Raw genomic sequence first — 22,548 nt, 5'->3', positions numbered from 1 at the left:
CTGATCTGGAGAACCAGTTTTGATTCCCCACTCCTCCACATGAGCGGCGGAGGCTAATCTGGTGAACTGGATTTGTTTCCCCAGTCCTCCACACAAAGCCAGCTGGGTGACCTTGGGCAAGTTACAGCTCTGTTAGAGCTCTCAGCCTCACCTACCTCACAGGGTGTCTGTTGTGGGGAGGGGAAGGGAACGTGATTGTAAGCCGGTTTGAGTCTCCTTTAAGTGGTAGAGAAAGTCAGCATATAAAAACCAACTCTTTTTCTTCTTCTAAAAAAAAGAAATCATTACTGTCCTTTAAAGGTACAGATTGACAGCTTCTCACCTCCCTGGTTTCTGGGTTAATCCAGACTGCAGGAATTATATCCCCAAACTCACTGTGTGTGTGTGTGTGTGTGTGTGTGTGCATGTGCGTGCGTGTGCTCACAATGTCTTGAGCATGTTTTTCCGGCTTTTGCTCCATGGGTTCCATGCCCACCCTCTGGTGGTACCAGGGAACATAAAAGGTTGGGTGAAGTAAAATCAAATTAAGCAATGAAATATATTTTATTACAAAGCAAATGCATGTATTAAAAAGAAGCCCTCATGGCAAGAGATACAGGGTTGATAATCTAAAACCACGTGCCAAATGCATTTCAGCCCCCAGGCCTTCTTCAGTGGGCTAGTAAAACATATTATGCACACATAAACAATCATAAACAAATAGTATAAGATGTATTCCAAGTGGACTATGCTAACAGAATGTTACTAAAATATGTTTTGAATTGTAAAAGCACCCATCCAAGGAATGCAGTTTAATTATTTCTTCCTGGAACGGGCTGGCATTATATACTGAGTGTGGATATAATTGTTTCTGTGTGCACAATATGTTTTACTGAACTACTGAAGAAGGCCTGGGGGCCAAAACACGTTTGACAGGTGGTTTTAGATTATCAGCCCTGTATCTCTTGCCATAAGGGCTTGTTTTTAATATATGCATTTGCACTGTAATAAATATATTTCATTGTTTAGTTTAATTTTGTTCACCCAAATTTTTGGTACCCAGCTTCGCTAGTTAGGTTGGGTCTTGTTCCCCTCTGTTTGGCCCAAGTACCAGGGAACATGCCAAGCAGGAGTGGCCCTTTCTGTGTGAAAAGAAGGTTTTGCTTCTGATAACCCGCCAACAGAGGCATCTGAAGTGGGGCAAGAATGGTTCCAAGCCTCCATTTCTCTTGCTCCCCAGTTAGGCACTGCTTCTCAGGCAGCCCATTCCTGATCTCTGAGGCTGAAAGAGCTCAGGAGGCATGCAAGTGGCGTCCGGGCTGTTTGCGCCAGCGCCTGGGCCTAGGGCTGTTGATTCGGTTCGGCCCGAACCGAAAACAGCCAAATTTCCCCTGATTCGGCGGTTATTAGTTCGGGACGAACCGAACTCAAAAATGGCGGGAAACCGGGGGAGCCGAATTCAGCGAGTTCGGGAGTTCACGAATAAATTTGGCAAATTCGGGGGCAGCACCATAACCGTCAGTAGGCAGCATTCTCCCCCTGCCAATCGGTGGCCAAGCTGGGTCTTCTTCTGGCCAATCAGTCAGGATTGAGTACTGGAGGAATCAGCTGCTGCGCGGCGCGGCCGGGGAGAGAAATAGAGAGAAATCCTCGTGGGGGGGTGCGTGTGCACATCCACTCCTTTCCATGGCTGCAGGGGGCGCATTTTTGGGGGTAGAGACCCCAAACTTTCAGGGGAGCTTCAGACAAGCCATCTTAAGAGCCCCCCCCCAAGTTTTGTAAACATTGGGTCAGGGGGTCCCGAGATATGGGCTCCCCCCTTTTCCCTCCCCCCATTTCCATTTCCGTGGCTGCAGGGGGCACTTTTTGGGGGGTGCAGCCCCCAAACTTTCAGCATAGCTTCAGACGAGGCTTCTTAAGAGATTCCCCAAGTTTTGTAAAGATGGGTTCAGTGGGGGCAGAAATATAGGCTCCCCCCTTTTCTCTTTCCGTGGCTGCAGGGGGCGCATTTTTGGGGGTGCAGCCCCCAAACATTCAGCATAGGTTCAGATGAGCCTTCTTAAGAGACCCCCCAAGTTTTGTAAACATTGGGTCAGGGGGTCCTGAGTGGCATGGGCACCAGCCCTGGGACGCTGGCTCCCTGCCGGCATCCTGACGGTGCAAGTCCCAGCACTGTCACCCCAGGGGGCATATCTGGGGTGTTCCGGAGAGCGGAGCTGCCAGTAGGCAGCTTCCTGACCCCTTTCAGGCCAAGAACGCCCCCTCCAGCAACAGTGTTGCTGCACCAGATTTTTCCTGGTGCAGCCTCGCTGTTCTCTATGGAGAAAAATGGCCCATTTTTAAATGTTTAATTTTAAACAGACTTTTTTTAGCCTTTTGGTGGCCAGGGAATCTCTGACTCCTTTTCAGAGCTCATGAAATCCTTTTGCCATCATACTTGCATTCCTTTCACCCTGACTGTGTCCATTCTGTTTGAATAGGTTGATACTTGCACACAACTTATGCGGGAGACATATACAGCCCAGCATAAAAACCTAAGACAATACCACCAGATGGTGGTATAATTGGCAAATCAATAAATAATAAATAAATTTTATTTGTGGCTAGTATGCCAGATAAAACAGGTAAAACAGAAACTGACCATACAGTGTAATTGGTAATATATGCAACCTATTACATGCCTGGTCTGTTGTATATTGCCTGTACATGTAAATATATTTGTAATGTATGTGCATGTTTTAATGGGATTGAAATAGACCACTGAGGAAGACCATATAGGCTGAAATGTGTTTGGCTCGTGGTGACAGACATCAGCCTTTCCATTCCATTCCATAAACCTTTAATGGCATAGAAGACATCAACCTTAAGAAATGCCATTGTGCTATTTTAACGGTTTTAAATAATTTTAATTCTTATATAGCGCTTCTAATAAATTATATTAGAATTTTTCTTCTTCTCCACAATATTACTGGGGTTTGAGAACCAGTGGTTTCATGGCTACTGGACATGAGCTTGGATGAGAAGACTTTCTGGCTCACGGTCATGATGCAAAACACGGTGGGCACTTTCACACATACTGCATAATGCACTTTCAATCCACTTTCAATGCACTTTAACAATTGTTTGCAAGTGGATTTTGCCAGCTGCAAAGTGGATTGAAAGTGGATTGAAAGGGCCTTATTCGGCATGTGTGAAAGCGCCCTGTTGCTTCATTCCCTGTAGCACCAGTGTAACATGAAGGTTTCCTCCCATCTATTGCTGCATCACATTTCTCTTTGTGCAAAACGTTGCTGTAGGTATTTGAGCCACCAACGTTTTTCACTCTTTAGTATAGTTCCTTTGAAATAATTTTCTTCACCTTACACTCTATTTTGACATTAACATGTGTACATGTGTACAACAACAAAGTTATAGGTTCTGAAAGAGAATAATTAGATTTACCGTGAAGCTTCACCATACATCAAACACTAATCAGAACATTATAACAATAAAGAGCACCCCCCGGAAAAGTCCATACGCCGGCAGTAAATCCTTTTACTCAAAAGTAGCCGATGTTGTGAGGATCGCTGTAAACCGCTCCATGCCAGTTGCAGCACTACTAGCTGAAGCGGCTATGTATTAGACGTTATAAACATCCATAAATCATATATAGAACACACTGATGTTACAAGATCCTGGTTGCTTCTTGTTTCACGTTGAGTACAACTTGCTTCCTCAGACTGTGCAATTGTATTCTGCATTCTGACTGCATTATTGCAGTTCATAAGAATGACTCCTAGTTTGTTATTGTTTGTTATTGCGACGACCCTCAACAAGATACATCCAATCCTGGCTTCCTGATGAGGGTACATCAATGATACATATTTGTGGGGACTGTATTAAAACTATATAAATTTGTCACAAAAATAAAGAAAACACATCTGGGAGCCCACTGTACTTATCCTCAGATGCCTTCCAAGATACTGAGCCTCAAGGACTGTGCCTCAATTCAGTTTGAAGATTTCAGCTCTGGGAAGTTCCTTCTAAAGGGCAGTGATGCTGTCCACATGTTCATGTAGTTGCTGGGGCTTACTGACTTCCACATGGAGAGTCATGTCTGCCAGGCTGCCTCTAAACCCTCCTCTAAACTTTGTCTGTTTCAGCCTAAAGAGGCCATAGCTGTCTTCTTCTCCCTTTTGGTAGGAGGTCCTTGGCCTACCAATGTGATGGTTAAGAGCGGCTGACTCTAATCTGGAGAACTGGGTTTGGTTCCCCACTCCTACACATGAAGCCAGCTGGGCGACCTTGGGCTAGTCACCGTTCTCTCAGAACTCTCTCAGCCCCACCTACCTCACAAGTTATCTGTTGTGGGGAGAGGAAGGGAAGGCAATTGTAAGCTGCTTTGAGACTCCTTGAGCCAGTGTAGTGTGGTTAAGAGTGGTGGTTTGGAGCGGTGGACTCTGATCTGGAGAACCGTGTTTGATTCCCCACTCCTCCACATGAGCGGCGGAAGCTGATCTGATGAACTTGATTTGTTTCCCCACTCGTACACATGAAGCCAGCTGGATGATCTTGGGCTAGTCACACTCTCTCAGCCCCACCTACCTCACAAGGGGTCTGTTGTGGGGAGGGGAAGGGAAGGTGATTGTATGCCGATTTGATTCTTTCTTAAGTGGTAGAGAAAGTCATAGAATCAGAGTTGGAAGGGACCACCAGGATCATCAAGTCCAACCCCCTACACAATGCAGGAAATTCACAACTACCTCCCTCCGCACCTAGTGACCAGAAGATGGCCAATCTCTTTCTGCCATGCAGTGAGTTCTGCTGTAGAGGCACCAGGGAGAGAAAAAGCAGCCCCAGCCATTCAGCTCTGGTGCTTTAAAAAAGCGAAAGGGGCAGTCATGACTGGCCTCCTACCCAACCACTTTCTGCCCTGTGAAGTGCCAGGTTGTCTTATAGTGTAATGATAGACAACAAGGAGGAGGTTAAGTTAAAAGCAACAGTTCTTTATTTAGCTAAACACAGAGCTGGGGATAGTTAACCACAGATAAGGCACAGGGTTACCCACCAAAGAACAAAGGAAAATCAGCATTATTTATGCATTAGAATGGGGCAGGCCCATAGCTGCTTGCAAGCAGATTGATACAGAAAAGCACCAATACACGTTAGGTGTCTACTCCATATTAATTAGCATAGCCTATTAGTGTCGCCGAAGGCGTCACTAAGGAAAGTGCTTGATCTTGTGAGCTAGTAAACAGAAACTACATTCCTAACGTTAGAGGTAATTCAAAGACAGCTTTCTCTCTACTGGTGAGAGGCAGTACCAGGCAGAGTATGATTTATTGTCTCGAAGGCCTTTGGATGCCAACTTCCCTAAAGCTTCTATGTGTGTGCATATAGTATAGTTTTATACTAGCCCTTATATATGGGCACTACACATGATTGTTGAAATGTGGGGAGGGGCACTGCCAGCATTCTCCCACCGCTCCTTAGATTCCAATGCAAAACACACACACACAAAATACAAGAATATTAAGACATATTCAGAGGGCAGTTGGAGAAAAACAATTCAGGTACATAGTTTGCTTCTTACAGTGTGAATAGATGGCAAGGAGGAAAATATCTAAACCAGAATGAATTTTTTTTTGAAGACTGTAACAGGTCTAAAAATAGAAAGTAGTAATTATTGGGGGAAATATGATCACAAGCATCCTCCCAGCTGTTTATTAATAGAAAGCTTCACCTTGCTGGTCTTCCAAATGAATTTTGCAGAGTTGGTCACATGAAACAAAAAGATCTCGAAGAAGTTTCTGGACTACAGAAGGATTAAGGTTACTTTAAACTGGGATGATTTTTTGTCACTCAAAATGTTCTATACCTTGTCAATTCAATTCCAAAATGGATGGGACGAGGTATTCTTTCTTGACCTGAAGTGTCCAGCTGTTCAGCAATGTTGCAGCTGCTTCAAAAACAAGAAGAAGAAGAAAAAGAAGAAGAAGAAGAAGAGGACAAATTGGTTTTTATATTCTACTTTTCTCTACCTTTAAGGACTCTCAAAGCGCCTTACATTTGCCTTCTCTTCTTATCCCCACAACAGACACCTTGTGAGGTAGGTGGGGCTGAGAGATTTCTGAGAGACACTGTTCCTGCTTCCTGCGTAGGGCTGTATATAAAAAAAATCCAGTTTATTGACCCCAATGTTTTGGGGAAAACCCAAAATTAACCAAATACCCATACCGGTAAATGGGTATTTCAGCTTTATTTCCGAGTTTCCTGAAAAAAATGGGTTCATTATAGTAAATGTGAAATTTTTGGAGGAGCTCTGGGAGGGGGGTGTTTTTCAAGGTAGAGTCACCAAATTTTCAGGGTATCTGCATGGGATTCTCCTTTCATGAAATCCAAAGTTTGGTAAAGTTTGGGACAGGGTGTCCAATTGTATGGCTCCCCAAAGGGTTCACCCCAATTATTTCTTTCAACCTTTGATATCATCCTTGTTCAGGAAACTTGGGCCACAAATGAGATCTTTCTCCCAGGCTTTACCTCTTTTACCCAAAAAGCAATCAAAGGCTCTGTGGGCCACCCTCGTGCAGGACTAGCATGCTTTATCTCCACTTCTTTAAGCATAAGCTCAATTGACTTTCTTTTGGCTGAAGAGTTGGTGCTAGCAGTTAGAGTAAACCTGACTTTTTCTTCACTTATTTTATTTTCTGTTTACATTCCTCTTGCTAGATCAAGTAATACTGCACGAAACTGGGCCCGTCTGGGAGAACTATTTGATGACATCAAAAACAACCATCCATCTACTCCAGTTCTTATGGCTGGTGATTTTAACGCACGAATAGGGCCGGATGATAACACTCTCTTCCAAAATCTTATACGGAATTTTGATGAATCTTTCCTGAGTTCACTATGGTATACTAGAACTTCCAGGGACTCGGTAATCAATTCTTCCAGCTTAAGTCTGGCCTAATTCGCTATTCAGAGGAACCTAATAATAGTAAATGGGCGATCACGGATCGATCCTAATGGAGATTTCACTTTTTTTTAGCCAAAATGGTGCCAGTGTTATCAATTATTTTCTGGTTTCATTAGATCTCTTACCTTTAATCAGTAATATGGAAGTCTGCAATTACATGGACAGTGACCATCTCCCTCTCTCTCTTTCGATCAACCAGTTATGTGTTCAACACTTAATACCGTCCTACCATCAGATATTGCATCAATCCCAAAAAGCCCTAGCTCGTGTTTACTGGAGCCCTGAGCTTGATTCCTTAGTGTGTGGCAAAATGCAGCTTTTGGAGGTGACTTCGTTGAAAGCTGCCCTCCTTGAGCAAGAGTCTGCAGCTACTGTCTTAAATGTTTTTTTTTTTCAGATTAATTGATTTATTTAAATCTTTATTTACTAAAGAAATCACCTCAAGCTTGCATGCTTTATACAAACGAAATTCTTGGTTTAACCGTGAGTGTAGACTACTCAAACGAGCAATAACCAGGAAACACAGAGAATTCAGAAGGAACAATACTATTCCAGTATTGATCAATTGTGGGGGAGGGCACAGAATCCCCCAACCCTCATGGGGGCTTGGTAACCCTAAGGGAGATTGGTTTCTATAGTTTAGAGATCAATAGTAGTTCCAGATCTCCAGACTCCACCTGGAGGTTGGCAACCCTACCAGAAATGTAACACAAAGAGATAGGGTTGCCAGGTCCCTCTTCACCACCAGTGGGAGGTTGTTGGGGCGAAGCCTAAGGAGGTGGGGTTTGGAGAGGGGAGGGACTTCAATGCCATAGCATCCAATTGCCAAAGCGGCCATTTTCTCCAGGTGAACTGACCTCCATCATCTGGAGGTTAGTTGTAATAACGGGAGATCTCCAGCTTTTACCTGGAGATTGGCAACCCTACAAAGAAGGGATACAATCCCAAGGGTGCTTTCTGCTATTCCTGTTTCGAATCAGTGCAGAGCGACAGAATGTGCCATTGACTCAGCCGCCGGCCCCCATGATGTCATTAATCCTCCTCTGGGCGTTCCCCCCCCCCCAGTATTAAACCAGTGTGCCTATCCTGGAAAGCTGCCACCACCTCCCACCCCCCAAAAGGCCACTCACCGTTAACAGTGTGAATTATTGGAGAAATTGCAATCGAAAGGGGACCTCCCCCCAGCTCCTTTGCTCTCGATGGGTTTATGCAAATCAGCCAAATTAAGCTGGCAGAGTTGACCTTAGTCATAAAATAAATCCACTTGATGTATAAGTAAGGGGATGGCGGTGGGGGGGGAAGAGCTAAAGCGGCAGCAGAGAATTGATGCCGAAGGAAAGCAGGGCACTCTTTTTTTTTTGCTACATTTCTATCCTGTCCATTCTCCGCTTTTCTGAGTCATTAGGCAAGCCATTTTGCAATGCGTTTAAACTTTCCTGAACTCAGCTACAATCAGCAGCCAGGGAGAAAAAGACGACTTAGAGAAAAGGTGTGGAGTCAGCAGAAAAAGCGATTTGGGGTGGGGGGAGGAGGGGAGAGAGGGAAGGAGGCTGAATGTTTATACATCCCCTCCAGTTGATGGTCATTTCTTTCCCCTCTCCCCTTGAGTAGGTCGGGAGAAGTTTCCTTCCACCTTTTACACCTATTCAAACACTCAGTCTGAATTGGGGAGATGTGTAATGGGAATTATTGTTGTCAGAAGCAGTCAGCAGAGGCTCCGGTCTCCGTCACGCTGAATTGCCCACCGAGAAGGGAGGGATGAATGCTGAGAAGGATGGCAGGATCCTGCCTGCGCAGCAGTGCTTGCCAAGTCTGGACTCCTGTGGCTCAGGGGCTGATGCTTCAGCAATTCAGAAGGCTCGTCTCCAAAGACAGACCCAGTTTCTCCCCCCACCCCCGATTCTGCTCTGGCTCAGATGAGGCCTCTATGCCAAAGAAAAAAATGTATTTATTTACATATTTATTGATCACATGTTTACTCTGCCCTTCCTCCCAAGAGTTCATATGGTCCTCTCTACTCCACCCTTACAAAAACCATGTGGGGTTAGTTAAGCTGAGACAGGGTGATTGGTCCAAGGTCACCTAGTGAGTTTCGTGGTGAGTGGGGATTGGAACTCAGTTGTCCTGGATCTTAGCCTGGCATTCTAACAGTGACACTACAATGGCTCTCCCCTTCCTCTGTTCTCTTCCTCTTCACCACCTCACAGAGGTGGGAGTAGAGAAATAGGGAATTAGAGTCTCCCTGCTTACCTCTTCCTACTCTCCCCATTGAAGTCCTCCAATGCTATGCAGATGCCCTATGCAGACTGGGAAATGTAGTTCCCTGAATGAAGTAGAGAGGAAAAGGATGGAGAAAGACAGGGAGAGACATCCTTCCCTCCTCTTGACCTGTCCAGCCCACCTCTAAAGCCAGCATGGTATAGTGGTTACGAGCGGTGGTTATGAGGGATAGACTCTAATATGGTGAACTGGGTTGGTTTCCCCACTCCTACATATGAAGGCAGCTGGGTGACCTCTCAGGACCACCTACCTCGCAGGGTGTCTGTTGTGGGGAGGGGAAGGGAAAATGATTGTAAGCCAGTTTGATTCTTCCTTAAGTGGTAGAGAAAGTCAGCATACAAAAACCAACTCTTCTTCTTCATATCTCTACACCAACATTTAAATTGTAGTGAGGTACTCGGAATTTCATTACCCTCTCAATTATTTTTATCTGGAGTGCCACTGGGTTCTGGGTATTATCAGCCAAGCCCTCATTGTGTGTGTGTGTGTGTGTGTGTGTGTGTGTGACATGCAGGTCCAGTTCACATGCCCAGCAGTTGAGGAGTATGACACATAAGATACACCACCGTATCTTATTTTCCCGAGTGCCAAAATCACCAGAGCTGTAAATTGGTCCTTGAGGTGGCTTTTGTTGTAGCTCAGAAGTTGGTGGGAGGGAAGAAGAGGAAGCAATTTAACACATAAGAACAGAAGAAAAGCCATGCTGGATCAGACCAAGACCCATCAAGTCAAGCAGTCTGTTCACACAGTGGCCAACCAGGTGCCTCTAGGAAGCCCACAAACAAGACTGCAGCAGCATTGTCCTGCCTGTGTTCCACAGCACCTTATATAATAGGCATGTGCATAAGAACATAAGAAAAGCCATTCTGGGTCAGACCAAGGCCCATCAAGTCCAGCAGTCTGTCCACACAGTGGCCAACCAGGTGCCTCTAGGAAGCCCACAGACAAGATGACTGCAGCAGCATTATCCTGCCTGTGTTCCTCAGCACCAAATATAATAGGTATGCTCCTCTAATACTGGAGAGAATAGGTATGCAAAAGCTTTGTGTGGGCACATTGTAGGCATTCATGGAAACTGAGTTTCCCATGTCTCGTGAGTATGGATGCGATCATTATAGACTGTGAAAAGTAAGTACATTAAAACTTATTCCAGGGGGACATTTTTCAAGGTACAGTCACCAAATTTGCAGCATAGCAATTAGGTGTGGTCCCTAATTAGGCATTTATGGGACTATGTGGTGTAGTGGTTAAGAGCAGTGGACTGTAATCTGGAGAACCTAGTTTTATTCCCCACTCCTCCATATAAGCGCAGAGTCTGATCTGATGAACCAGGTTGTTTCCCCCACTCCTCCACATGAAGTCAGCTGGGTGATCTTGGGCCAGTCAAAGTTCTCCCTGAATTCTCTCAGGCCCACCTACCACACAAGGTGTCTGTTGTGGGGAGTGGAAGGTGATTGTAAACTGGTTTGATTCTTCCTTAAGTGGTAGAGGAAGTTGGCGTATAAAAACCAACTCCTCCTCCTCCTTCTCTTCTTTTCTGTTGGGGGCTCATCTGTAAAAAGGTCTCGCTGGTCTTCTTTTCTTCAGGCCTTCCAAAGGTCATTTTCAATGATACTTTTCTGCAAAGCTTTTGGATTTAGCTGAGGCCTGTTGCTGTGTTGATATAATAATTGGTTCTGGCTGTTGTGGTTTTTTTGTTGTTTGTTTGTTTTGTTTTATAGTTCCTCCTGATTTTTATTGGGTTTTTATATGTTGTGTTGTTGTTTCTTGGTATTTATGGCAGGCTATAAAATGAATAAATGCATGGAGACAGGAGTAGCGAAGGGTAGATATAGTGAGGAGAAAGAGGAACGAGTATAAGTCGAAGAAGGAAAGCCATGTATGGGTGTTGGTGGAAAGTGCTGTCAAGTCACAGCTGGCTTACTGCAACCCCGTAGGGTTTTCGAGGCAAGCGACATTCAGAGGTGGTTTGCCACTGCCTGCCTTCGAGGGGGCTGAGAGAGTTCTGAGAGAACTGTGACTGCCTCAAGGTCACCCAACAGGCTTCATGTGGAGGAGTGGAGGACTGAACCCAGTTCTCGGGGCTAAAGTCCACCACTCTTAACCACTACACCACACTGGCTCTCTCCAGCCAGCGTGGTGTAGTGGTTATGAGTGGTGGACTCTAATCTGGTGAACCAGGTTTGATTCCCCACTCCCGCACATGACCTTGGGTGACCTTGGGGGGACAGTGTTTCAGATTTTTCAGTTGAGATTTTTTACTTTGGTGTCTCAGTGTGCTTTCTGATGCCATCAGTCAGTGTCTCCTTATGAACCTAAATGACTAATCTTGTGATATTTCTTACCATCACTTTGTGACAGATGCTGCTAACTGTGAGGGTACAAAAAGTTGGCAACATATCCTCTACAGGGTTATTTAAAGGATGCATCCTATGGCACATGCATACAGAAGGGGCAAAATGTGGCTTACTGTATTGCACTTTCATGACCTGACTATAACCCTGGCAGATAAAATATATGCAGTCTGGTAATCGAGAAGCCTTAGTTCACAAACTGTTCATGAGCAAATGCAAATGCAAACTGCAATCCGTATTTGTTACCTATTATCAAAGCACAACCTGGCCATCAAGAAGAAGAATGGCTTTTATACGTGATTTCTCTACCTTTAAGGAGTCTCAAACTGGCTTACAATCACCTCCCCTTCCCCTCCCCACAACAGAAAACTTGTAAGGTAGGTGTGACTGAGAGAGTTTGGAGAGAACTATGACTAGCCCAAGGTCACCCAGCAGGCTTCATTTGGAGGAGTGAGGATTCAAACCTGGTTCTCCAGATTAGAGTCTGCTGCTCCTAACCACTACACCATGCTGGCCAGCAGCGGAAATGGCTATCGAGCAGGCCCAAAGTTGCTCACATGGCAATGAAGATGCATCTCAATAAAACATCAAGGCAATCTGATCAGGAGCTGACCTCAAGAGTAAGCAAGGGAACTTGATCAATGTAAGTTTGCCTGGTGATCGTGTCCATGTTGAAGTTCTCAGCACCCCTGATTGGTTGGACCCCAGGTTTAGTTAATTTTCTACTTTGTTGCATCTTGGTATTGATGTTGTTTTTAAATGTTGCCACTGTTCTGGTTGGTTTATGGAGGGGTGCCTTTTAATATGTTATTGGGTTGGATCCAAACTTAATTGCCAATTTACGCCAATTCCCCCCTTCCCACTGCAGACCTTTCTCCCTTTCTCCCTTTCTTTCTCCCTTGACCAAAAGGTCTTGAGCAGTAAAAGAGAAGCCTTTATTTCTTTAAGGAAAATATGGTGGAGAGATACTTGGTTAAAACCAATGTTGTTCTTGGGTCTCTAACCACCAGCAAAAAGGGGACTGTTTTCTCTTTTGTTACAGTGGCAGGTAATTTGATTAAGATAGGGGCAATCTATTGATTGTGATAGGAATCGTATTGGGGGCATTCCAACATCATATGGGATAATGAATCCACTCTCTTCAGATCACATGGACAAAGTCTGTCTGAATAAGGTAAATGGCCACATCTTCCATTTAACACAGCTGAAGGGGCATATTTCAAGCAAGCAAGCATGAATGCTCTACTTTAACGAGGGACAATTAAATTGCTAAAAAGCTGGAGTTCACAAAGATGGAAGGATACCTAAAAAATGGGTAGAGTATACTCTCCTAGCGCACATTATAGAGCTGGAGTAATTTAATTTTTTATATAGTTCTTGATGGTTAATATAGATTGACTTTTCCCCATACTTAATAAGGTATCCTTAGATAGGACTAGGATTGATAATTTCTTGTCTCTTTTTTTGCATTATGTGGTTCTTTTATTGCCATGACTTGTTTTATCCTGTTGCAAACCACTGTGAGCAAATTTTGTGGAAGGGTAGGGGGGGAAATGTTTCCAGTACATGAATTCCAAAACACAAGCTCATCCTACCAGAGAGGAACAATGGCAGCTGTACAATTGAAAATGGGTTGTTGGGTGTGTGTTTTTAAGCTAAAGCCATTTGCACATCCCAAACAAGAAGGACGAACTTCTTTTAAAGAGGGAATTCCTAGGACTGCTACTCAGGGAACATCAAAGAAGAAAATGTTCCATCGCATTGTGGCACTTCAGTAGGGCTGTGCTAAAATGGGACACAGATTTTCACAACTATTTTCAGAAGTGTCATAAATAAATGCCTTCCTTGACAGTTTTCAACATACCTCAAGAAAGTCTCGCAGTAATTTGTATTGCCTTGACTTGTTCTCACCCTTTCCCTCAAGAGGTATCATCATGTAGTCAAACCTGATTGGCTGCATGACATTGCACCATCATCCTATACACTCCATCATCCCTGATTGGATGCGATCACCAAGATTGATACAGGAAGTATTGCCTTCATTTTCTATTACCCTCACTTGTATCCTCATACACCACCAGTACAATGCTATGCACTGTTACTTCAGTCTAAACCCATTAGTTTCAATAGGCTTAGACTGGAGTACCTCTGCATAGGAAACCACTGCAAATCTGATCGGGTGTGCAGTGTTGTCATGATGATACCAGCCTGTTCGCTGTATGATCCTTCACCGGCTGGGATCATATACATGACTAAACTAGGAAGCAGAAATATAAGCAGCATCAAGGAGCAATAAGACACCAAACGGAATGAAAAATGGTGAATATTTGTGCAATTAAGTTTTTGCAGCTATTTCAATCACACTACAATTGCAGTTTTCAGATCAAAGGCAAGATTGAGAGAACCTTCCAGGCAACACCATATAGTCCATTTCCCTCATTTCAATTTCCGCTTACTATCATCTATTCATATACCCTTTTCAAACTGTTAGGCACTTCATAAGGTCTATTCAGACATTCAGAATTGAATTATTGCCTAAAGGAGAAATCAGGATCACACCCAATGTCCTCACCCCTGACGGTGCCGAGTTGTTTTCTCTTGCCCCAGAAAATTGAACCAGAACAAATGGGCTGAAATTAAATCAAAAGAGTTTCCATCTAGACATTAGGAAGAATGACCTTAGGCAGATCATGAGAGGGAGGGCATCTTGGCCATCTTCTGGGCATGGAGTAGGGGTCACTGGGGGTGTGGGGGGAGGTAGTTGTGAATTTCCTGCATTGTGCAGGGGTTGGACTAGATGACCATGGTGGTCCCTTCCAACTCTATCATTCTATACCCTCCTTGCATTGATCTGTTTTGTCTACACAAACTCTGCACACAGGTCCCTGAAAAAAAGACAGGTCCCTGATGAGCCTGTGTATTTAGCAGTTAAAAGTGCATCAGCTCTGGGTCCAAACAACCAATCAACATAAGAAGATCGGAAATTGATACAGCAGATATGACCCAGATCCACATATATGCTAATTCTTCTGTTCAGAGTGTATTCGTAGGGCTGCAGTCTTTCTCATGTCTGGATTATTAACTGGTGAGATAGGTTATCATTGTTGAAATTTTGTAGATGGGGAGCCAAGGTAAAGAGATGGTTTGGTTTCAGCCCAACAATGGATCCATGGAGGAGAAAGAACTAAACATAAGAAAGGCCATGCTGGATCAGACTAAGGTCCATCAAGTCCAGCAGTCTGTTCACACAGTGGTCAACCAGGTACCTCTAGGAAGCCCACAAACAAGACGACTGTAGCAGCATTCTCCTTCCTGTGTTCCACAGCACCTAATATAATAGGCATGCTCTTCTGATCTTGGAGATAATAGATATGCATCATGACTAGTATTCATTTTTACTAGTAGCCATGAATACTCCTCTCCACCATGAACCTGTCCACTTCCCTCTTAAAGCCTTCCAAGTTGGCAGCCATCACCACATCCTGGGGCAGGGAATTCCACAATTTAACTATGCATTGTGCGAAGAAATACTTCCTTTTATCTGTTTTGAATCTCTCACCCTCCAGCTTCAGAAGATGACCCCACATTTTAGTATTATGAGAGAGGTAGAAAACGTTTTATATATGTTTTGACATTGCTGACGTGAACTATGGATGCAACAATATACCCGCATTTTACTTTCTATCCGCACATCGTCATTCTACACTGTCCTGTTCCCTCCTATAGAGGAACCAAGTGGGTTAGAATCTCAGCCTTAACACTGAGGAAGTTCCAGCAGAACAAAGAGCAGAGGAGCTGGCAAGATGTCACAGCAGTAGTGTTCAGGAAGTTCCTGAATTTTTTAGAGATGACCCTACAGGTCCATCTTTTCTTGGTACATTAGGGAGCCAATCCTGAACCTATTTAAGTCCAGGGTCCTTTCTCATGAATAGGACTATCCAAAATAATGTCTCATGTTGCCAAATGAGTGCACTGTTGGGTGTCAACTCATGTTTGCCTCCTTTACTCTGTTCTTGGGAAGTATATGGTGAATATGGGAGGTCCTGAGCCCATAGATGAGTCCAGGGTCCTTTCTCATGAATAGGACTATCCAAAATAATGTCTCATGTTGCCAAATGAGTGCACTGTTGGGTGTCAACTCATGTTTGCCTCCTTTACTCTGTTCTTGGGAAGTATATGGTGAATATGGGAGGTCCTGAGCCCATAGATGAGTCCAGTATGGCGCCTCTGGCTTGCAGGATCCAACAGGGGTCAAGGGTGCTGTTCCTAGTTCAGATAGTTCAGTGTCTTCTTCAAAGGCTGTGAAATCTTTCCGATCCCACAGGTACTGAGTCCTGTGGTAGGGACTTTGCTCAGTCAGGCTTAGGGTTGCCAACCTCCAGGTGGGGCTGAGAGATCTCCAGGAATTGCCACTGATCTCCAGAAGCCAGAGGTCAGTTCCTCTGGAGAAAATGGAAGCTTCCAAGGGTGGACTTTATGGTATCACATCCCTGCTGAAGTCCTTTTGCTTCCCCAAGCTCTTCCTTCCCCAGGCATTCCCCCAAATCACCAGGAATTTTTTAACCCAGAGTTAGTAACCATAGTAAGGCTCTCAGTCATGATGGGAACCTCTTCATGCCACACATTTTTGTTACTGGCATCTCCAATTTGTTTATCGTTTTAGGCAGTTTGCATGCCATTTATACGTGGTACGTCATTTTCATGCCTTTTGCAGCCAACTGATGCAAAGAGAAATGTTAAATTTAATGCTAGCAATCCAATCAAATGTCATTAGATATGACTGCAAAAAATACATCTAACATAATAGTAGCTTGCAGTTTTGTCCCAAGTAGGAACAACCCCTGTCAGAAAGAGGGATTTTTCAAATCAAAACGATGTTAACCAAATTTCTTAACACCCCTAGTGTGAACAGGGGTTTGACCCATCTGGGGAGGGCTTGTACCCTAATAGGAGCCTTTTCAGCTCCTATTAAGTGGTGCCTGATGGACAGATGACACATATACACCACAGCTGATTAACCTGCATTTCTTGTATCAGGAGCCCTGTGCACAGAAAGACCGCTGCTTTAAATATTGATAACCAAAGTCATATATCATCGGCCTGGGAGAATGACAGGCTCGGTGCCAGATAGCAAGAGCCTTCGACAATAATCAGATATTCAATAATTCATGAAAATATATTCCCCTCCCAAATCAAATTGGAAGCTATTTTGTGTAATATATTATTTAAAATTCAATATTATAATGCTCATAACTTGGTCTCCCTGCATCAGAGGGCCATTTCCAAAATGCGATTATGTGCAGACTCTATTTAAAAGTGACAATTTTTGCTTTTCATTTGTTTAACGGCTTAAATGTGGGAGCTGGAGTGGAACTAAGTCGTCTGACAACAAAAAACCCAAGGCTGGTGCAAAGAACTCTGCAAGACCGTCTTATGGCTCTGGGGAAGGAAAAACATATTTATAAAATCAGAAGAAGTAATCAGTGATGGCGGACTGCCAGTGATTGATACTGGGTGTGCAAGTCTTAGATTTATTTTTGGGCAGAGGGAGGATGGCTCTTTTCATGTATTATGAGCCTAGTTACAAATTCCAAAAGGAAGCTAGGCTCTAACTATTGAGAAGTTTGGAGAACTCAGAGAGGAGCTCTACCTCAGTGCTAGAGCATCTGCTCTGTACACAGAAATTTCCAGGTTCAATCTCTGGCATGTCCAGTTAAAAAGATCTGGTAGTAGGTGTAGTAGGAAGCCAGCGTAGAGCAGTGGTTAAGAGTGGTGGTTTGGAGTTGTGGACTACGATCTAGAGAACCGGGTTTGATTCTCTACTCCTCCACATGAGTGGTGGAGGCTAATCTGGTGAACTGGATTTGTTTCCCCACTCCTCCACAGGAAGCCAGCTGGGTGACATTGGGCTAGTCACAGCTCTCTTAGAGCTCTCTCAGCCTCACCTGCCTCACAGGGTGTCTGTTGTGGCTAGGGGAAGGGAAGGTGATTGTAAGCCAGTTTGATTCTTCCTTAAGTGGTAGCTAAAGTCAGCATATAAAAGCCAACTCTTCTTCTTCCATATCTCTGGGGATGGGAAACACTGAAAATATGGAGCAGGATAAGGCTGAAGTCTTCAAGAGCAGTGGGTAGAAGGGCTGGGGGTAGTATTTGTAAGCTGAGTTCTACACAAACAATTATAAAGGCCTTTATGTTTCCATAGCAATGCCATAGTGATGGAAAGTACCATCTAGTTGCAACCAAATCATGGTGACCCAGTAGGGTTTGCAAAGCAAGAAACAAACAAACGTGCTTTGCCATTGTCCACCTTTGTTTAGCAACCCAGGGCTTCCTTGGAGGACTCCCATCCAAGTACTAACCAGGGCTGACCCTAGGGTTGCCAGCTCTGGGTTGGGAAATACCTGGAGATTTTGGAGGTGGAACCTGAGGAGGGTGAAGTTTGGGCAGGGGGGACTTCAGTGGAGTATAATGCCATAGAGTCCACCTTCCAAAGCAGCCATTTTTTCCAGGTGAACTGATCCCTGTTGCCTGGAGATCAGTCGCAATCCCAGAAGATATCTAGCCATGACTCAGAGGTGGGCAACCCTAGTCGACCCTGTTTAGGCTTTGAGATCTGATGAGATCAGAATAACCTGGGCTATCCAGGTCTGGGCAAGAATGCGATAGGAAGTCCTATATATTTCTTGTTAACATCATTACCATGGCTTGGTCATCTAAGCATTATAAATCCTAGGGTTGCCAACTATGAGTTGGGAAATTCCTGGAGATTTGGGGGTAGAGATTGGGGAGCATGGGGTTTGGGGAGGGGAGGGACCTCAGCAGTTGGTTTGCCAACCTCCACGTACTAGCTGGAGATCTCCTGCTATTACAACTGATCTCCAGTCGATAGAGATCAGCTCACCTGGAGAAAATGGCCACTTTGGCAATTGGACTCTATGGCATTGAAGCCCCTCCCCTCCCCAAACTCCACCCTTCTCAGGCTATCCCGCTGGTGGTGAACAGGGACCTGGCAACCCTACTCAGCAGGATATAATCCCATAAAGTCCACTTTCCAAAGCAGCCATTTTCTCCAGGATGTCAGGCTGCTATCTCGGTTTCAGTATTGTTTCTGTGTCGGTACTGTACTGTCTAGCCTCAAGGCCGACCACACATACCAAGGCCTGGGAATACTGCTCCTGGGAAAGTTGACTCTGTCTGTGTATGCTGATGTTGTATAATCTCCCGCCATTTACTGCCTTATATTATCGTTCGGCTAGTGAGACTCTCATAGCTGCCATAGTTCCCTGTATGCACTGTATTGCCTTTTTGACCAGTAAAAGCCATCTGCTTGGATTCTATATGACTCTGTTGTGATTTCTGGTTCGAAGGGTCAAGAGCTTACATTATGGCAGCTATCAGAGTCTCACTAGCCGAACGATAATATAAGGCAGTAAATGGCGGGAGATTATGTTCCCGATCACACGGGTCATAAATCCTGTCACGGTGGAATTAGCTCTCCCGAAAACCCTGAGGCGTGTGCATCCCGTTTTCCACATTAGCCTCCTGAAGCCCCATACGGCCTCTCCACAATGGCATCCCGATCCGCCCCCCGAACAGCCCATTATGGTGGGGGGGGAAGAGCACTTCGAAGTCTCCAAAATCCTTGACTCTCGTGTCCACCATGGAAACCTACAGTATTTGGTCCGTTGGAAACACTTCCCCCCTGCCTATGACGAATGGGTTCGCGCACGAGATGTCTCCGCCCCCAAACTAATCGATGCCTTTCACATCCGAACCCGTACTACAGCACCCAGACCCAAACCAAATGTTTATTGTGCAAGTCGATGCCTCCGATGTAGCTATGGGAGGGGCCCTCCTCCAGAAAGGTCCAGATGGCCTCCTTCACCCGTGCGCTTACTTTTCGAGAAAATTTGCGCACGCACAATTGAACTGGCCCATTTGGGAAAAAGAGGCAGCGGCCGTTCACCATGCTCTGACTCTATGGAGACAATTCTTAGAGGGGTCCAATATCCCCTTCGAGGTTTGGACCGATCACAAGAATCTAGCTGCCCTCACGGGGTCCCATAAACTATCAGCAAAACAACAACGTTGGGCTGAATTCTTCGCTCAGTTTCGTTTCGTCCTAAAGCATGTTCCTGGGAAGCAAAACGTTCTCGCAGATGCCCTCTCCCGGTTGCCACAATACCCGGTAAAACTCGAGAGACCAACTGACTCTCTGTTCACCCCTACGCAAAGGGGAGCCCTTCCTGTACTGGCCGTGCAAACTCGATCTCAGCAACAGCATCCCAGATCCAGTTCTCCAGCACCTCCAACCCGAGCGGCTACCCAACCGCCCTCACAACAACAACGAACCGACGATTCCACTCCTCCAACCCCACCGGCTACCCTACCGCCTACAACCAGCGCACCACCGCACGTAAGCACTACCCCCATAGCTGGTCCTAAAACTACTATAGCCGGGGGGGGGGGTTCCCGCCAAGGTTCCCATCTCCGAATCCTTTTTAAATACCCTTCGGGACCACTGCCTTTCTGAACGCTCCACTCACACCCTACCCCCTGGGGTAATAGAACAGGGAGGCTCCTGGTACAAAGACTCTAAATTGTATGTGCCCAAGGCACTTCGAAAGGACGTTTTACACTTAGCTCATGGAGTAAAAACGGCTGGACACTTTGGATTCCTAAAAACTCTCCATTTATTGCGCAGACAATTTTGGTGGGGGGGAATGCGTTCCGACGTTGACTCTTTTATTCGCAGCTGCCCTATTTGCGCCACAGTGAAACGATCACAAGGCAAACCCCCGGGGCTACTGCAACCTCTAGAAACACCCAACAGACCATGGGAAGTAATTGCTATGGACTTTATGACTGATCTCCCTCTCAGCGGGGGAAAGACTGTATTATGGGTTGTGACTGATTTGTTTTCCAAGCAAATCCATTTGGTTCCATGCGCAGGGATCCCCTCTGCTCAAAAAATGGCCCGCCTCTTCGTGACACATATCTTCAAATTACATTCGTTTCCGCGCAAAATAATCTGTGACCGCGGCAGTGGCTTTGTTTCCAAGTTTTGGAAAGCATTCCTCAAGTTGGTAGGGGTTGAACAAGGATTGTCTACTGCATACCATCCTCAAACCGATGGTCAAACTGAACGAGTAAATGCTGTCCTTGAATGTTATTTACGCTGTTATGTAAACTTCCACCAAAAACCTACGTTCCACCCGTCCGTGCCTTAAACTCAATGCTAAATTCATTGGCCCATTCCCGATCACACGGGTCATAAATCCTGTCACGGTGGAATTAGCTCTCCCGAAAACCCTGAGGCGTGTGCATCCCGTTTTCCACATTAGCCTCCTGAAGCCCCATACGGCCTCTCCACAATGGCATCCCGATCCGCCCCCCGAACAGCCCATTATGGTGGGGGGGGGAAGAGCACTTCGAAGTCTCCAAAATCCTTGACTCTCGTGTCCACCATGGAAACCTACAGTATTTGGTCCGTTGGAAACACTTCCTCCCTGCCTACGACGAATGGGTTCGCGCACGAGATGTCTCCGCCCCCAAACTAATCGATGCCTTTCACACTGCCTACCCGGACAGACCATCCCCCTTACAGACTGGGAGGGGGCCTTAAGGGGAGCAGGATGTCAGGCTGCTATCTCGGTTTCAGTATTGTTTCTGTGTCGGTACTGTACTGTCTAGCCTCAAGGCCGACCACACATACCAAGGCCTGGGAATACTGCTCCTGGGAAAGTTGACTCTGTCTGTGTATGCTGATGTTGTATAATCTCCCGCCATTTACTGCCTTATATTATCGTTCGGCTAGTGAGACTCTCATAGCTGCCATAGTTCCCTGTATGCACTGTATTGCCTTTTTGACCAGTAAAAGCCATCTGCTTGGATTCTATATGACTCTGTGGTGATTTCTGGTTCGAAGGGTCAAGAGCTTACACAGGGCAACTGGTCTCTGCAGTCTGGAGCTCATCTGTAATTCTGGGGAGAACTCTAGGCCCTCCCTGGTGTTTGGCAACCCTACTTAGACCTCAGCAGGACTTATGGGCCCATGCTTACTTGCATTCATCCAGAAATCATTGTCAAGATCATGTTAAAAATCCAACAAATCTAATCAAACTACACCCATTTTCTCTCGGCTATAGCACCCCATACACTTGTATTGATGACTGCCATTTAAAATGACCAGTATTTTCAGTGTATTTGTTTCAGCACTGTTGGAAGCATTATTATTGTCTAGGCCTGCAGGAGCAGTAGGTGCTGTTGGTGCATGCTTCATTTTCTCCACCTTCTGACTGCATTTGGGAGGTCATGAAAATGACAGTTTTCGTCACTGCTGACAGGGAACAAATGGGGGGGGGAGTAAAGACAGGCCTAAATCAGAGTTTATTTTCTGTTTCAAGAGCCAGGTGACATGCACTTTTGGGAAGGGAAGGATTGTATGGCCCTGACCTGGATTGCTCAGACATGCTGATCTCAACAAGTCTCAAAAGTGAAGTAGTTGGATGGGAGACCACAAATAAAGCCTGCGGTCACTACCCAGAGGCAAGCAATGGCAAACCACCGCTGTTTGACTCTAGTCTTGAAACCCCTGTGGGATCACCAATTGTTGGCTACAGCTTGACATAGGGTTCCCAGGTCCCCCCTCCCGATCAGCGGGAGGTTTTAGGGGGCAGGGATGAATTGGCCATGTGTGCACGCATGTACATGTGTGATGATGGCACTTCTGGTTTTACTTCCAGAAGTGCTGCAAATTTAGGGAGTTTGAGTGCAAAAGCAGCAGTGGAGATGCAGCGCTTCCGGAAGTAAAACTGGAAGTGCCGTCATCATGTGCGTGCACCTGCACATGCACACAGCCGTGGCCCCAGTGTGGCTGGGTGGATTGTCCGCCAATACCACTTACCTGGCAACCCTAACTTGATAGCACTTCACACACACACAAGGATTGTATGACTGGAGGAGGGGAATACTGGTCGG

Source organism: Euleptes europaea, chromosome 14 (assembly GCF_029931775.1).
Source record: "Euleptes europaea isolate rEulEur1 chromosome 14, rEulEur1.hap1, whole genome shotgun sequence".
Classification (NCBI taxonomy): Eukaryota; Metazoa; Chordata; class Lepidosauria; order Squamata; family Sphaerodactylidae; genus Euleptes; species Euleptes europaea.
This window is presented reverse-complemented; position numbering follows the sequence as displayed.